Source organism: Aythya marila (assembly GCF_965140915.1).
Source record: "Aythya marila genome assembly, chromosome: 1".
In the NCBI taxonomy this organism is placed as follows: Eukaryota; Metazoa; Chordata; class Aves; order Anseriformes; family Anatidae; genus Aythya; species Aythya marila.
The window spans coordinates 185,227,341-185,242,276 of NC_139042.1; positions in this window are offsets into that span (position 1 = coordinate 185,227,341).

The window sequence follows — 14,936 nt, forward strand, 5'->3', positions numbered from 1 at the left end:
ATCGGTCCCTCTGTCCCTTTCAGAAGGGAGCCCCCCATAACAATAGCCCTTCTTTCTTTTTTGAAGGATGATGTGGCAATGCGACGTGTAGGTCGCCTTGTCTTAGGCGCCCCCTCCAACTGGATATTTCAGTCGGGGTTGGCATATGAATTGAAACAGGATCTAGGTGGGAACACAGAGAAGGAAAGATGCAGACCAAACATTTTTATTCTGTTTCTATTGTTTCTAAATGTTCATAACAGAAAACACTGAGGTTTAGGTGAGTAGGGGTTTATCATTGCTCCTGACCTATATCTGGATATTAGTTGCTCTTGGTAGCAACTGAAACAACACATGTATCTGCACTAATATATCTGACTACATAACACGTTGCTGCACAGCGTGTTCCTGCATTCTTTCTTCATGGAGTTGTCCCTTGAAAATCAGTGCATATTTTGTCCAAGTAAAGCAGAACTGTTCTCTTAAATCCTGCAGTCAATTTTTGTTCTTCAATCTGATGACATGAAAAAGACCTACTTTGAATGTCCACTGATGCATTTAAAATAAAATCAAATAGGGTGTTTTGTTTTGTTTTGTTTCCTTTTGTTTTGTTTTGTTTTTTATAAAAAAGCCAGCAGAATTGAAAATAACAGCTTCATAGAATAATATGAAGTTTCACATTTAAATGTGATTCAGGCAATAGAATGTTAACATACATGTATTCATTAGCATTAAAGGAGCAACTTGCTAAAAAGATATTCAATCTTTAGAAAATCTTTAGAAATCTTTAGAAATTATACACAGCTTTTTCAAACTTTATATACTCACAATTTTTTACATGTCCAAAGCTTTCAGGCTTCCCTCAAAGAAATAGCCATCTTCTGGTGGGTTTTCTGCCTCTTTCAACTTTGTTCCTGGGATATATAAAAGACTTTACCACTAGATATTGGTATCGTATTGTTATATTTTCATATGCAGGAAAAAGCCAAAAACATGCAAACATGTCTAGAACTTACTACACCACTACTGTACGCTACAGGCTACTTAGATGAGGATATGCTACTTAGCACAAAGACCAGGATGACAATGAGAAATGTGATAGATTCAATCTTTCTGTTATACCATCATAATATGCAGTAGGCAGCCTGTCTCTTCCTGTTTTACGAATTGTTGAGTTGAAGGTAGTGATTTTTTTGCTTCTTAATTATGGCTCATAGCTCCATGTGCCAGATAGAAGAGTTCAATTAAGAATAATTCATTATCAACCTATATCTAATCAACATCATGTAGAATAACTGGAATAACTGCATGTTTATTTTGGGACTCTACCAATAAAGTTTTAGAGAATAAAAATATTCATTGATATCCAGCATGGCTTCATGGCAAGTAAGTCTTATCAACCCAAACCATCATGCTGTTTTGTTGTTTTTTCTTTTTGTCCTTGTTTTATTTTTTCTTTTTTGCTTGTTTGTTTGTTTGTTTTGTTTTGTTTGTTTTTGTTGACAGAATTGCGTATTGATAAAAGTAATTCCTTTGCTTTGTCATACCATTTTCTCCAAGGCATTTTAATTCTACATAACATTTTAATTTAATTCTACATAACATTTTGCGTAACATTTTAATTTAATTCTATAAAACATTTTAATTAATAAGATTGCATTAGGGAATTAATCAGTTACACATCAGAGTTATTGAAAATGGTCTCACTGACATATCTCAAACTATAATTGTTACTGAGGACCTCCTCAATAACGAGTGGAGGCATTTCTGCTGAGGTTCCCTGAGGGAATGACTTTTGGTTCTCCACTTTTTAGTGTTTCTTGGTATGGTCTCAATAAATATAGAACATGTTTGTTGAAATAGTTTGAAGATCACATTCTAATAACAGGATAACAAATACTGAGAAGGACAAGTTGCTAATGCATTGGCATCACCGAGAGTTGTAGTGATAGCTGGAAAGTAGAAATGTAATAGTGGCATATTATAAGTTTTACCTAAAATCATAACTGTTTTCAGTGTAGACTGGCATTGTGTCTCACTTAAGTGAATGGAATGGCATTCTGCTATTTAGAAACATATTTATTTATTTATTATTTATTTTTTAATAAACAGAGGACTAACTCTGAATTAAAATATTTTTCCAGTATGTGGGATTAGAATTGTTTTTTTTTTTCTGTTCCTAGTAGTCTCTTCTATGGTTTGTACCTGCAAATAGGTGAGTATCTTTTGTGATTTTCTACATGGGATCCCCAGAGAATATGATCACCTGTGTTATCAGTGAACTTGTAACACTCACTGCTCTGTATCTGGAAAACGATTATAGTAACGTCTTATGTTTCATGGTTTCAGCTAGGTTCTTGCAAACTCAGTTTTTTCTTCATGTTTTGTTCTTTTGTTACTGTGGAAATGACTTGAAGTAATCAGCTTTTCTTTACTTCTTTCCTTTCTTCTCTGTTTGAAACATTAATAGATTTGAGACCAAATAACTACCCTAAAGTTCTCAGAGACACTAGACAACTTTGTCTCAAGCACTTTTTTCCCTTAGCTGATGCTGCATGTTAACATTACATTGAGATTTCAATGTGGAATTGAAAACAATTTCTTCCTAAATTCAAATTGGCAGAGGAATCACCTTTTCACTGCCAAGGACTTGGATCATTTCCTTGGATTATTTGGCTGTATCTTGTTCCAAATGGTGGTTTCATGGTCTCTGCTTTTCTCTGTCTATGGTGCAATCTAAAACCTGAGTCTTGATATACTTTAATCGAGGTAAAATCTTCATCATTTAATATACAAGGAACTATGATTAAAATACCCAGGTGTCCTACATTTTAGATAGTGAAACAGTCAAATTTCTTTCAGTTAGAGCCTAGACCTTGTAAATCACAAGCCTAATATTTAACAGAAGAAATTATATAGTTCCATAGCATGACCTTTAAAATATGGAAGGACCATTAGGAAACAGTCCATCCTAAACCGATTTTAAATACATGACTAGAGATTCAGTTCTCTAGAGTATCTAAATTCCCTATATAATAACTGGAGAGGGAATTGTCATTTTTCCCTGGGATACCTAAACCAGAACCTCTGAATAGGTTATGAAATCTGATTTCTACTCCCACCAATGAGGTTGGCTTATTAGTAAATCATGAAACTACTGTGAACCTTACCTAAGTGATACTCAAGCAGGCAATGGTATTTATTATGGTTAATAAAAGCTTTACGGATACAGAAGATACCAAGTTGTCACCATTACAGATCAGTAAGTAATCAGAATAACGGAACTAATCAAGAAAATCCAAATTAAAGATTGTTTGAAAATATATGGAAGTAGCTCTTCACATAAATTCAGTACTCTGCATAAAAACTAATTTAAAGTTAATGGCACACATAGTGGAGAATCATAAACTCACAATAGAGAAGGTGCAGATGTAGCTCCCTAAGGGAGCTTCAGAAGGAATCAGGCCACATCAGCTCAAGGGAATATGACAGTTACTCTGACAAAGAACAACAGTCAGTGTGCTTGTCTGAACAACCCTTTGGGTTAAAGGTGAAATCAAAGATTTCTGATTGTAAGGTTTCCTATATATTTGGTTTCTGTGTAAAAAGTGGAAACCCACTTATTACTTTTTTTCTTTTTTTTTTTTTTTTCTTTTTTCTTTTTCTGAGCACGACCCTCATGAGTCACCTAGCTGCCAGTACTTCAAATCATTTATTGATTTGTTGTATCCAAGTTTGTTCTTTTCCTTTCTTTCACCTATACTAGAAAGATCCAAGATACATCAAGTACTATTTTGAAAAACACTGTGAAGGCACCTGAAAGTATTATTGCACATCAGGTATGTTCATTACAGCATTAATAAATTAAGTGAAGGCAGCATTCAGAAGAAATTATATTTACCAGAAGAAAATAGGTTTCATAAACAGAAAATCTCTCAATAAATAGGATAAACAAAACTCTATATCCTATTCTGAATGTCTAGTTTCCCAGTGGAAATACTACTTCATGTTTCATTTTTTTTCAAAGATGTGCCAGAAATTCCCCAAACCAATGCTTCAATTTGACAATAAATAAATAAATAAATAAATAAATAAAAAAAAAGTTCGCAAGTTTGCAGAGAAGATCCATGGTGTAATGCTTTAATTCCGAGGCATAATGTTCCTTCCACTAGGCACAGTATTTTGCATTTGCATTATCTTTTCTAGAAAACAATAAAACAAAGTAGTTTATATAAATGTATTTTAAAAGTCTCTCTATATGTCTTCCTATTCCACAAACAGAAGAAATCTATCATTACATTCCATTATGTAGTAACTGCAAGCTATTGTTAGCATTTTAATAAAGTTCACAATTGGGTATCATAATACAGAGCTATTCTTTTAATATCTCAAATCGAATCTTCATTCTTATTTCTGTGATAGACTAAACCTCATATTGTATGGCTCAAGCAAATTAAATAAATAAATGAATCCTGCTCTCAGGCTGTTTAAATGGCTTATTGGCATATCACTACTTTTATTGATCTTAATACAGTAGACCAGACACCTATAAATTGACATTCTTCTTCTTTGGTTCATCAAAATTCCAATACTATAATATTCAAGTAATCTAAAATAATGCATCAAATACCCAAGTTTTTTGTTTTTCATAAAGCCAGATCTAGTTAAATGCTTTGTGTCCTGAGATTGAACATATCCATCACTACTGTCCATACATGTTTACTTTAAAAATGAAAGAATTAAATATTCAATGGTGTAAGTTATTTTATCCATCCTCTCTTTTAATATGTACTCTTAAATACCACTTTCTGTATCTTGAACATAAATAACTCATTTGGTTGGCCTGTATTTTCCACCTTAAAAAAAAAACAGTTAGTTGCAAGTGTCAATTGTCAACTTCATCAAATTCCTCATATGTATAATTATACAGATATTTTGCTGAACATGTTACTTGTCATGGTATCTTTAGTATTTTTGTTCATTTGTTTTGATATAGAAACATAGAATATCCTTAGTTGGAAGGTACCCACAAGGACCAATTCCTGGCTGCACACAGAACCACCCAAAAATCAGACCATGTGTCTGAGAATGTTGTCCAAACACTTGAATTCCAGCAAGCTCGGTGCTGTGACCACTTCCCTGGGGAGCCTGTTCCAGTGCCCGACCACCCTCTTGGTGAAAAGTCTTTTCCCAACACCTAGCCTGAACCTCCCCTATTGCATCTACATGCCATTCCCTCGGGTCCTGTCACTGTCAGTGGAGAGAAGAGATCAGTGCCTGCCCCTCTGCTCCCCTCATGAGGAAGCTATAGGCTGCAATGAGCTGTAGGCTGCCTCCCCTCTACTCCTTGTAAGTCTTCCCTTCTAGACCCTTTGTTGCCCTATAGTTACAGAGACTGTCCAGTGTAACAGGGACTGTCAAATTTCTGATCAGGGATTTATACTTAGATGTAATTTTGGAGTCAAGAACTTTACATACCTATATTTATGTAGATGACACAAACTAATCAATATGTATCAATATTTCTCTTCTTTTATGTCAGTATTAAAGGTGTTTCAAAGACATTTGTGTTTCTCTATGTATACCTTCCACCAGCATGTATTCCCTGAAAATCAATAAAGAATCCAAAAGCCAAAAGCTTGCTGCAAATTTCATGATGGGAGGCTTTAAACCACTGTCTTGTAATATCTCCATGTCTTTTTTATAGATTTAAAATTAATATTCTCATGAATGCAAATCATGTCAAAAATGTAAGGACAGAAACAGAGAGGAGTTTGTCGACGTTTTTCGAAGACACACCTTATTAAAACTCAAAAAGAAATTATCATGCTATGTAAGAGGATGATCTGCTGCTTAAAGTGTGTCTGTGGGACTGTGGCTTTGCAACACATTTTGGGTCTATTTCACTCTCCACTATTCTTAAAAAAAGGCAATAGTTTGTCTTTTATTGAAGGTATATCTCTAGTTACAAAAGAACTGCAAGGACAGTATTTGGCTCAGTACAGATGAATAAATATCAGCAGCATAATATTTAAAAATATATATAAAGAAATAAAAAGGTTATTTCTTCTTAGAAATACCAAATTGAGCATTTTATTATTTACCATCTAAACTGTAATCTTTTTTTCATGAGGACTTAGGAGGTCTCTAATCACAGCATCATGGAAAGTGTTATTGCTGTGCTGTTTCAAAACTTGTGATTATCTTCTGGCAAATACAGTGTTGTGTTTATCCATACTATATTTTGCTGGTTCATACATTAAAAATAAAATAAAATAAAATTCAAAATGTTCAACAGAACATTTTCTTTTCAGTTTAAAATAAACACACTTTAGTTCTTCATTATGTTATATGGAATACATTTGATTTCTGGCAGAGAAAATAACATGTTTCAGTAAATGTTTCAGGCAAGACCAATACAGAAATTGCACCGATTTAACATTTTAAAATTCAGTAGGAGCTGCAGGCTTTCCATATTCAGGACTTCCTGTGATTTAGAAATGGCTGAGGGCACATGGATTGAATACAGAGATTTAGGAACAGGCTTTTTGTTCTGTGTTTGTGAAACGGCACAGTGACTAGTATCGCTGCTTGTTTATAGGTAACAAGTAAATTTTAGTGTTGTTTCTTAAGATTTGTTTGTGTTGTAGAGGATAACAATACTGAGTATTTCTATGTATGCTACCTACCACTAATTATTTAGCATACATATTACAACTTTATGATGGGATCATGTGGGCAATGGTGTGCTCACTTTTACAAGTTGTGAAGTGGGGAAACAATTTCTAAAACATCAAAAACTACTAATTTAGACTGGGATAAAAAGAAACACTGTGTTTGAAGTGATGAGAAATTTCCATGAAAATGAGATATTAATGGATTTCATTGACAGTAATATATTAAACAAACAACAGCCTTATCTGAAGCTGTGCAAGGAAGCTGGAAGAAAAGGACGAAATCCTGCTTTATTTTTCCAGCTCTCTAGATATTTCAATCACCAGTTAGCAAACTTCAATTTAAAATTAGAAAGAACTAATATAGTTTTTTGATCAATCTTAGCAATAAACATGTAATAGACTAGGGAAACTATCAGACTAGGGAAACATGCAAAATCACTGTTGTATTTGTTTGTGCCTCATATACTGAAGAAGAAATTGTATTGATTCTCACTCTTCAAAAGTGTTCATGGCTGCTTTGTTCTTGCCATAGGTAACACACTACTGTGCAAATGGTGATCAGGCTTTAGTAGTGTTTAGAAGTCCAACTCCTATATTTCCTGAAGAAACCCAACATTTGTATTTAGAAAGGAAATGAGACAGGTAATACCAGAGAAAAACCCATAGCCTTCAGTTATATCCTTTATACAGTCTAGGGGAAGAATCAGCTACCTTAGATCCAGCAGTCAGCACAGTGTGCAAGGACTGTTTTGAGTTAGGCAATGGAAAATACTGTGTGGGAATGTGTTTTACTAACATGGTCCAGCTAAAGGCCTTTTCCTCCCCATCTGCACTGCTAGATGTTCAGAATTATACCACCTTCTGTTGAATCTATTTGGAAGAAGAAGCTGGGGTCCCACAAGGGTGATTCAAGCTTGCCTTCTTGGCTGATGAGACTGCATGAGTCCTGCTCTTCTCAAGTCATCTCTGGCTGTAAGGAGCTCTGTACTTCACTCAACACTTCTCAGACCTCCTGTGAATGACACAGCCTAAGTTCTTTCTGACAAAAGAGGAGGTCAAGTGTTTCCTTCAAATGGGGGTCAACTGATATTAGCTATGAGTTCAGCAGTTACGAGGTTTAGAGTCAGTAGTATACCTGCGTCCAAATACTTTCTGTTCCTGGCAGGAATTAAACTTGTATCTTCAACTCACTAAAGTCAGTCTGAGACCATTAATCTATATTATATTTTAAAAACAAACAAAAGAGTTGTTCATCTTTGCTTGGGATATTAGCTGATTACCTGAAAGCAGAGGCAATAAAAACAAGCACATTTCTCTGATCCAATGGTAAGAACATTTACCCAGTGATAAGTGGAAGAGAAGCTAAGTTCTATTTCCCACCCCTAAGGACCACTTGTGCTTTCTGTAACCACTGTTTCCATTTTTATTTAATAAAATACATTAACTTTTTATACAAAAAATCAAAATATTGATTTCAAAACATCAATTTCAAAAATATCAAAACACTACTTAGATTTGTACTCCTCTTTGTTGCCTTACCAAGACTAAGGAGTGAGCTCAAGCTGACCCAAAGTCATGAAAAAAAATGTAATTTTAACAGAGAAAGTGCTGGTTCATTTTTGACTGTATGGAAGCATGCAAAGATTCGTGTATCAACTAGAAACTACATTCAGTGGAATAATAATTATATTTTAAATCACAAACCATTTATTGTCTCTTTTGCAGTATTTTTGTGCCACATATGCACATAGTCTAAAATGTAATGGGACTATTACATATGTAACTGTTGAGTTAGTACAGTGAGGTATTTGTTGTTTGTTTATATGTGCTGTGTTTTGTTTTGTTTTGTTTTGTTTTTAATTTTTTAAATTTATTATTATTTTAAGTATCCATATCTGTTGTACATAGTTCCCTCACCACTGTCAGAATGGCAACAGGTGCAGTGCTCCCAAAATGCAATTGAGCAGTCTCTCACTCTTGTATCTACTGTTAGCTGGAAATCCAACAAAATAACTATTCAAAAACAAAGTTCCCCATGCTTTTATTGAAATGATCACAGAATCACAGAATCATAGGGGTTGGAAGGGATGTCCAGAGATCATTGGGTCCAATCCCCCTGCCAAAGCAGGGTCCCTATCCTTATCTGGACACCTGTCCAGATGGGTCTTGAGTAGCTCCAGAGAAGGAGACCACAACCTCCCTGGGCAGCCTGTTCCAGTGCTACGTCACCCTCACTGTGAAGTTCTTTCGCATGTTGGTACAGAACTTCCTGTGCTCCATTTTGTGGCCATTGCTCCTTGTCCTATCCCCACAAACCACTGAAAAGAGGTTGGCCATATTGTTCTGTCTCACACACATAAGATATTTGTAAACATTAATAAGATCCCCTCTCAGTCTTCTCTTCTCAAGGCTGAACAGACCCAGGTCTCTCAGTCTTTCCTCATAGGGAAGATGCTTCAGGCCCCATATCTTCTTTGTTGTCCTCTGCCAGACTCTTTTCAGGAGATCCCTGTCTTTTTTTGTACCGGGGAGCCCAGAACTGGACACAGTACTCCAGGTGAGGCCTGACCAGGGCAGGGTGGAGGGGGAGGATCACCTCCCTTGAACTGCTGGGCACGCTTCTTTAATGCGTTCCAGGATCCCACTGGCCTTTTTGTGGCCACCAGGGCACACTGCTGGCTCATGGTCAACCTGTCATCCACCAGTACCCCCAGGTCCTTCTCCTCAGAGCTCTTCTCCAGCAGGTCGTCCCCCAGCCTGTACAACTTGTGGTTGTTCCTTTCCAGTTGCAGGACTCTACACTTGCTCTTATTAAACCTCATTTGGTTTCTTCCTGCCTGTCCAGGTCTCACTGAATGGCAGTACAGCCTTCTGGCATTTCAGCCACTCCTCCCAGCTTTGTGTCATCGGTATACTTGCTGAGGGCAGACACTATTCCCTCATCAAGTTTGTCGATGAAGATGTTGAACAAGACCGGACCCAGCACCGACCCCTGGGGAACACTGCTAGTCACAGGCCTCCAGCCAGACTCTGCGCCACCAATCACCACCCTCTGAGCTTGGCCAGTCAGACAGTTCTAAACCCACCTTACTGTCCACTCCTCTATCTCACACTTTCTCAGCTTTGCTATCAGGATGTCGTGGGAGATAGTATCTAAAGCCTTGATAAAGTCAAGGTAGATGACATCCACTGCTCTCCCCCCATCTACCCAGCTGGTGATGCCATCATAGAAGGCAATGAGGTTGGTCAAGCACGATTTCCCCTTGGTGAACCCATGCTGACTACTCCTCATAACATTCTTCTCTTCCAATTGCTTGGAGATGGCATCCAGAACAAGCTGCTCCAATACCTTTCCAGGGACAGAGGTGAGACTGACTGGGCTGTAGTTTCCCAGATCCTCCTTCTTGCCCTTCTTGAAAACCAGAGTGACATTGGCTATCCTCCAGTCTTCAGGCACCTCTCCTGTTCTCCAGGACCTTTCAAGGATGATAGAGAGCAGTTCGGCGATCACCTCTGCCAACTCCCTCAGCACACGTGGATGCATCATGTCGGAGCCCATGGATTTGTGTGCATTGATCCCACTCAGACGCTCCCAAACCTCTCTCTTGTCAACCAGTGGGGAGCCCTCCATTTCCCAGACCATTTCTTCTCCCTCCAGGGTCCAGTAGTCCCAGAGGGGAGTCCTTGAAACAAAGACTGAAGCAAAGAAAGTATTCGGTATCTCTGCCTTCTCGGTGTCTCCCATTACCAGGACATCCCTCTTGTTCAGCAGGGGACCCACATTATCCCTAGTCTTCCTTTTACTGTTTACATACTTAAAAAACAAAACAAAATAAAACAAAAAACTTCTTATTATCTTTATCTCTTTTGCAAGCCTCATCTCTAGGTGGGCTTTAGCCTTCCTCATTGTGTCCCTGCGGGCCCTGACAACACTTCTATACTCCTCCCAGAAGGACAGGCCCTTTTTCCACATTTCATAAACCTTCTTTTCAATCTTATCAATGATCATCTTGCTCATCCACACAGGTTTCCTTCCCCCTTTCCTGATTTCCTACCCTTAGGGATGCACCGATCCTGAGCTTAGAAGAAGTGCTGTTTAAATGTTGTCCAGCTCCTACAAGCACCTTTGCCTTCTAGTAATCTACCCCATGAGATACCCCCAAGCAAGTCCCAGAAGAGGTCAAAGTTGGCTCTCCGAAAGTCCAGGGTAGCAATCCTGCTTTTTGCCTTACTTCTTCCACCAAGTTCCATCTGGAACTCCACCATCTCATGGTCGCTGCATCCCAAACTGCCCCCAACCTTCACATCCCTAACAAGCCTATCCCTGTTGGTAAGAACAAGGTCCAGAAGCACCTCCCTGCCTCGTCAGCTCCTCAGCCACCTGTGTCAGAAAATTTTCTTCAATGCATTGTGGGAACCATTTGGACTGTGCGTGCCTGGCCGAGTTGCTTACCCAACAGATGTCTGAATAATTTAAATCCCCCATGAGAACCAGTGCCCATGATCGTGAGGTTACTGCCAGTTGCTTGTAGAAGGCCTCATCGATCTCCTCCTCCTGATCTGGTGACCTGTTGCACACCCCCACAAGAGTGTCCCCCATACCAGCCCACCCCTTAATTCTCATCCACAAGCTCTCCACTTGTCCTTCACCCTCAACCAGGTGGATCTGGGTACACTCTAATTGCTCCCTCAGTCATTTGAGGATTGAAGCATATGTGGAGTTTTTTCTCAGTTTGTGTGACACCGGGTATATGTTTCATTAGCTTGTTTATAACTGCTTTTTAATTTAGTTCACCTAAATTTCTGTGCTCTATGAGTTTTAGTCATTTCTTTGACCTCAGTGCCAGTGAAACCCATGGAGCACATTATCTTGAGTGTCACTTGCAGGGCAACTAGGTGATCAGGCCCAGTCAGCATGGATTTATGTAAGGCGGGGCATGCTTGACAAACCTGATCTCCTTCTATGACAAAGTGACGCGCTTGGTGGACGAGGGAAAGGCTGTGGATGTGGTCTACCTTGACTTCAGCAAGGCTTTTGACACCGTCTCCCACAGCATTCTCCTCAAGAAACTGGCTGCTCGTGGCTTGGACTGGCATACGCTTTGTTGGGTTAGGAACTGTCTGGATAGCTGGGCCCAAAGAGTTGTGGTGAATGGAGTCAAATCCAGTTGGAGGCCGGTCACTAGTGGCGTTCCCCAGGGCTTGGTACTGGGGCCGGTCCTCTTTAATATCTTGATCGATGATCTGGATGAGGGGATCGAGTGCACCCTCAGTAAGTTTGCAGATGACACCAAGTTAGGTGCGTGTATCGATCTGCTCGAGGGTAGGAAGGCTCTGCAGGAGGATCTGGATAGGCTGGACCGATGGGCTAAGGTCAACTGTATGAAGTTCAACAAGGCCAAGTGCCGGGTCCTGCACCTGGGGCGCAATAACCCCAAGCAGAGCTACAGGCTGGGAGATGAGTGGTTGGAAAGCTGCCTGGCGGAGAAGGACCTGGGAGTATTGGTGGATAGTCGGCTGAATATGAGCCAGCAGTGTGCTCAGGTGGCCAAGAAGGCCAACAGCGTCCTGGCTTGCAAAAGAAACAGTGTGGCCAGCAGGGCTAGGGAAGTGATTGTCTCTCTGTACTCAGCTCTGGTGAGGCTGCACCTCCAGTACTGTGTTCAGCTTTGAGCCTCTCGCTACAAGAAGGACATCGAGGTGCACGAACAAGTCCAGAGAAGGGCAACGAAGCTGGTGAGGGGTCTGGAGAACAAGTCTTATGAGGAGTGGCTGAGGGAGCTGGGATTGTTCAGCCTGGAGAAGAGGAGGCTCAGGGGCGACCTTATCGCTCTTTATAAGTACATTAAAGGAGGCTGTAGAGAGGTGGGGGTTGGTCTATTCTCCCACGTGCCTGGTGACAGGACGAGGGGGAATGGGCTAAAGTTGCACCAGGGGTGTTTTAGGTTGGATGTTAGGAAGAACTTCTTTACTGAGAGGGTTGTGAGGCATTGGATTGGGCTGCCCAGGGAAGTGGTTGAGTCACCATCCCTGGAGGTCTTTAAAAGGTGTTTAGATGTAGAGCTTAGGGATATAGTTTAGTGGAGGACTTGTGTTAGGTCAGAGGTTGGACTCAATGACCTTAGAGGACTCTTCCAACCTATACAATTCTGTGAATTCTGTGATTCTTTATTATTGGCAGATTTGTTTTGTATCCTGTAGTGATATTCTGTAGGTCATTTGTGTAATTTGAAGGCAACACAGGACCAAACAATGATACATGGCAAGTTCAATTAAACCAAGTTAAATATTAGCTTGCTTACCTCACTGGTTAACCTAACTTGGTTACCATTAAACCAAGTCAAAGTTTCTGTTTTTCATACTGTTTGTATGTTTTATCTTTTTTTCTTTCTTTCTTTATTATTTATTTATTTTCCTGCAAATGGGAATGGTTTATCCTGTGGTGGATAACAGAGCTGTTGTCATTATTTATTCGCTTTGTGAAGAAGCTCTGGAACTGCCACAGTTACAACAAACTGGATTGTAGCTCAGCAGTATAGGGATTAGGGAAAGTGGCATTTCTAAGGCCAGACTGGTGCAGCACATGGTTCTTGCATGGTGGTTGATTCTAAAACTTTTGTCTGTGAACACATTGTCAAGTCTTGCCTTGCTTATGGGTAGAATGGACAGCAGAAGAATGGACAGAGAGATGGTTTGTAGTCTTGTCAGTCTTCAAAATTCAAACTTTTGTTCCCATGAGGTGAAGCACTAGCATCCCCCATGAATACTACTGGAAGCCAGGAGATCATGTTGTATTTCAGGGCCAGCGTGTCTTTGAGGCACGTAACTTTTATGTTTTTAAGTTGCTTGGCCTTGAGAATACTACAATTTCTAATTATTGTTGATTCTCTTTCAGTCTACTCTTGTCTATTTTTATATGGTGCAAATCATTCTGATTTGAGTGACTGCATTGAGCTGTGTTACACTTATGATCAGGGTCCCAATATACATTAACACACATCAAATAATAAAAATACTACCCTTTATTATTTTTCCCCACCTCTGATTACATCTTGGCTAGCTCTATTTAATGGAATAGTAATTTTAAAAAAAGTTTCTTAACTAGTTTTGTAAGTTGCATGTATTTTAGGAGAAGGATATGTAAACCCTCAGTCACTTATGCTTGTTTATTGTTCTGAATATTAGCTTTCTCCATTTCACAAGGCATAAAATTATTTGTAGCATGAATGATTATTTATTTTTTTTTGTCAGAAGCTTCAGGGCACAAAAGAAAAAAAGTTGCTGTTGCTGAAACTACAAATAAATAATAGATAGGAGAGGACATGCAGAGTAAATTTCAATGTACTCATAGAAAGCTTCACATTAATTTCAGTAAAACTTTTGAACATTTTAAATTTTATGCTGAACGGAGGTTGTAACATTGTCTGAGATGGCTGAGAATATTTGGAGTATGCTCTATTTCACCATAATAACTATTACATTCTAGAAGATACTTAGTTCATGTTCATATAAGAAAAATAAATATATCTCCAGTGTGTCACTGCTAATTTTGTTGTAGTAATTCACAGGATCGCAGAATGAGTAAGGCTGTAAAGGATCTCTGGAGGTTACCTGCTCCAATCCCCTGCTGAAGCAGAGCCACCCAGAGCAGGTTGCCCCAGATCATGTCCAGGTTGCTTTTGAAGAACTCCAAGGAGATCCCCACAACTTCTCTGGGCGATCCATGCCAGTGCTCAGCCACCGGAACAGCCAGTTTTTCCTGATGTTAAGATGGATCCACTTGTATTCCCGTCTGCATATCTGTTCCTATTGCTTCTTGTCCTGGCATTAAGCACCACTGAAAATAACATGGCCCTGTCCTCTTTACAGCCTGTTTGCACCCAATAGTTAATGGATTAACTTTTTTTTTTTTTTTGTAATAATATATATTTTTTCATTCTTTCAAGTATATCTGTACCCATTTGAGTAAGAAAGTAGAGTAGCATAAATACTAGTAATAATAATAATTAATAAAAACATTTGTTTTTAATTTTGATGAAGAGACATTTTATTACCTAGAAATGAGTTGTATCAGAGTTAACAGGAGAGAGTAAAATGGTATTTTTGGTCACCAGCATTAATTTTTCAATCAAAAAATTCCAGTCATCTAGAAATGACTTTGAGCTGTATCTGAAAATGCCAGTAGCAACATTTGTTGTCTCAGGCAACCATATGTAACCTATACCCAGGGAAACCATGGAAGGGGAGAATAACATGCAGGTTGCACCCCCAGGGGATCTC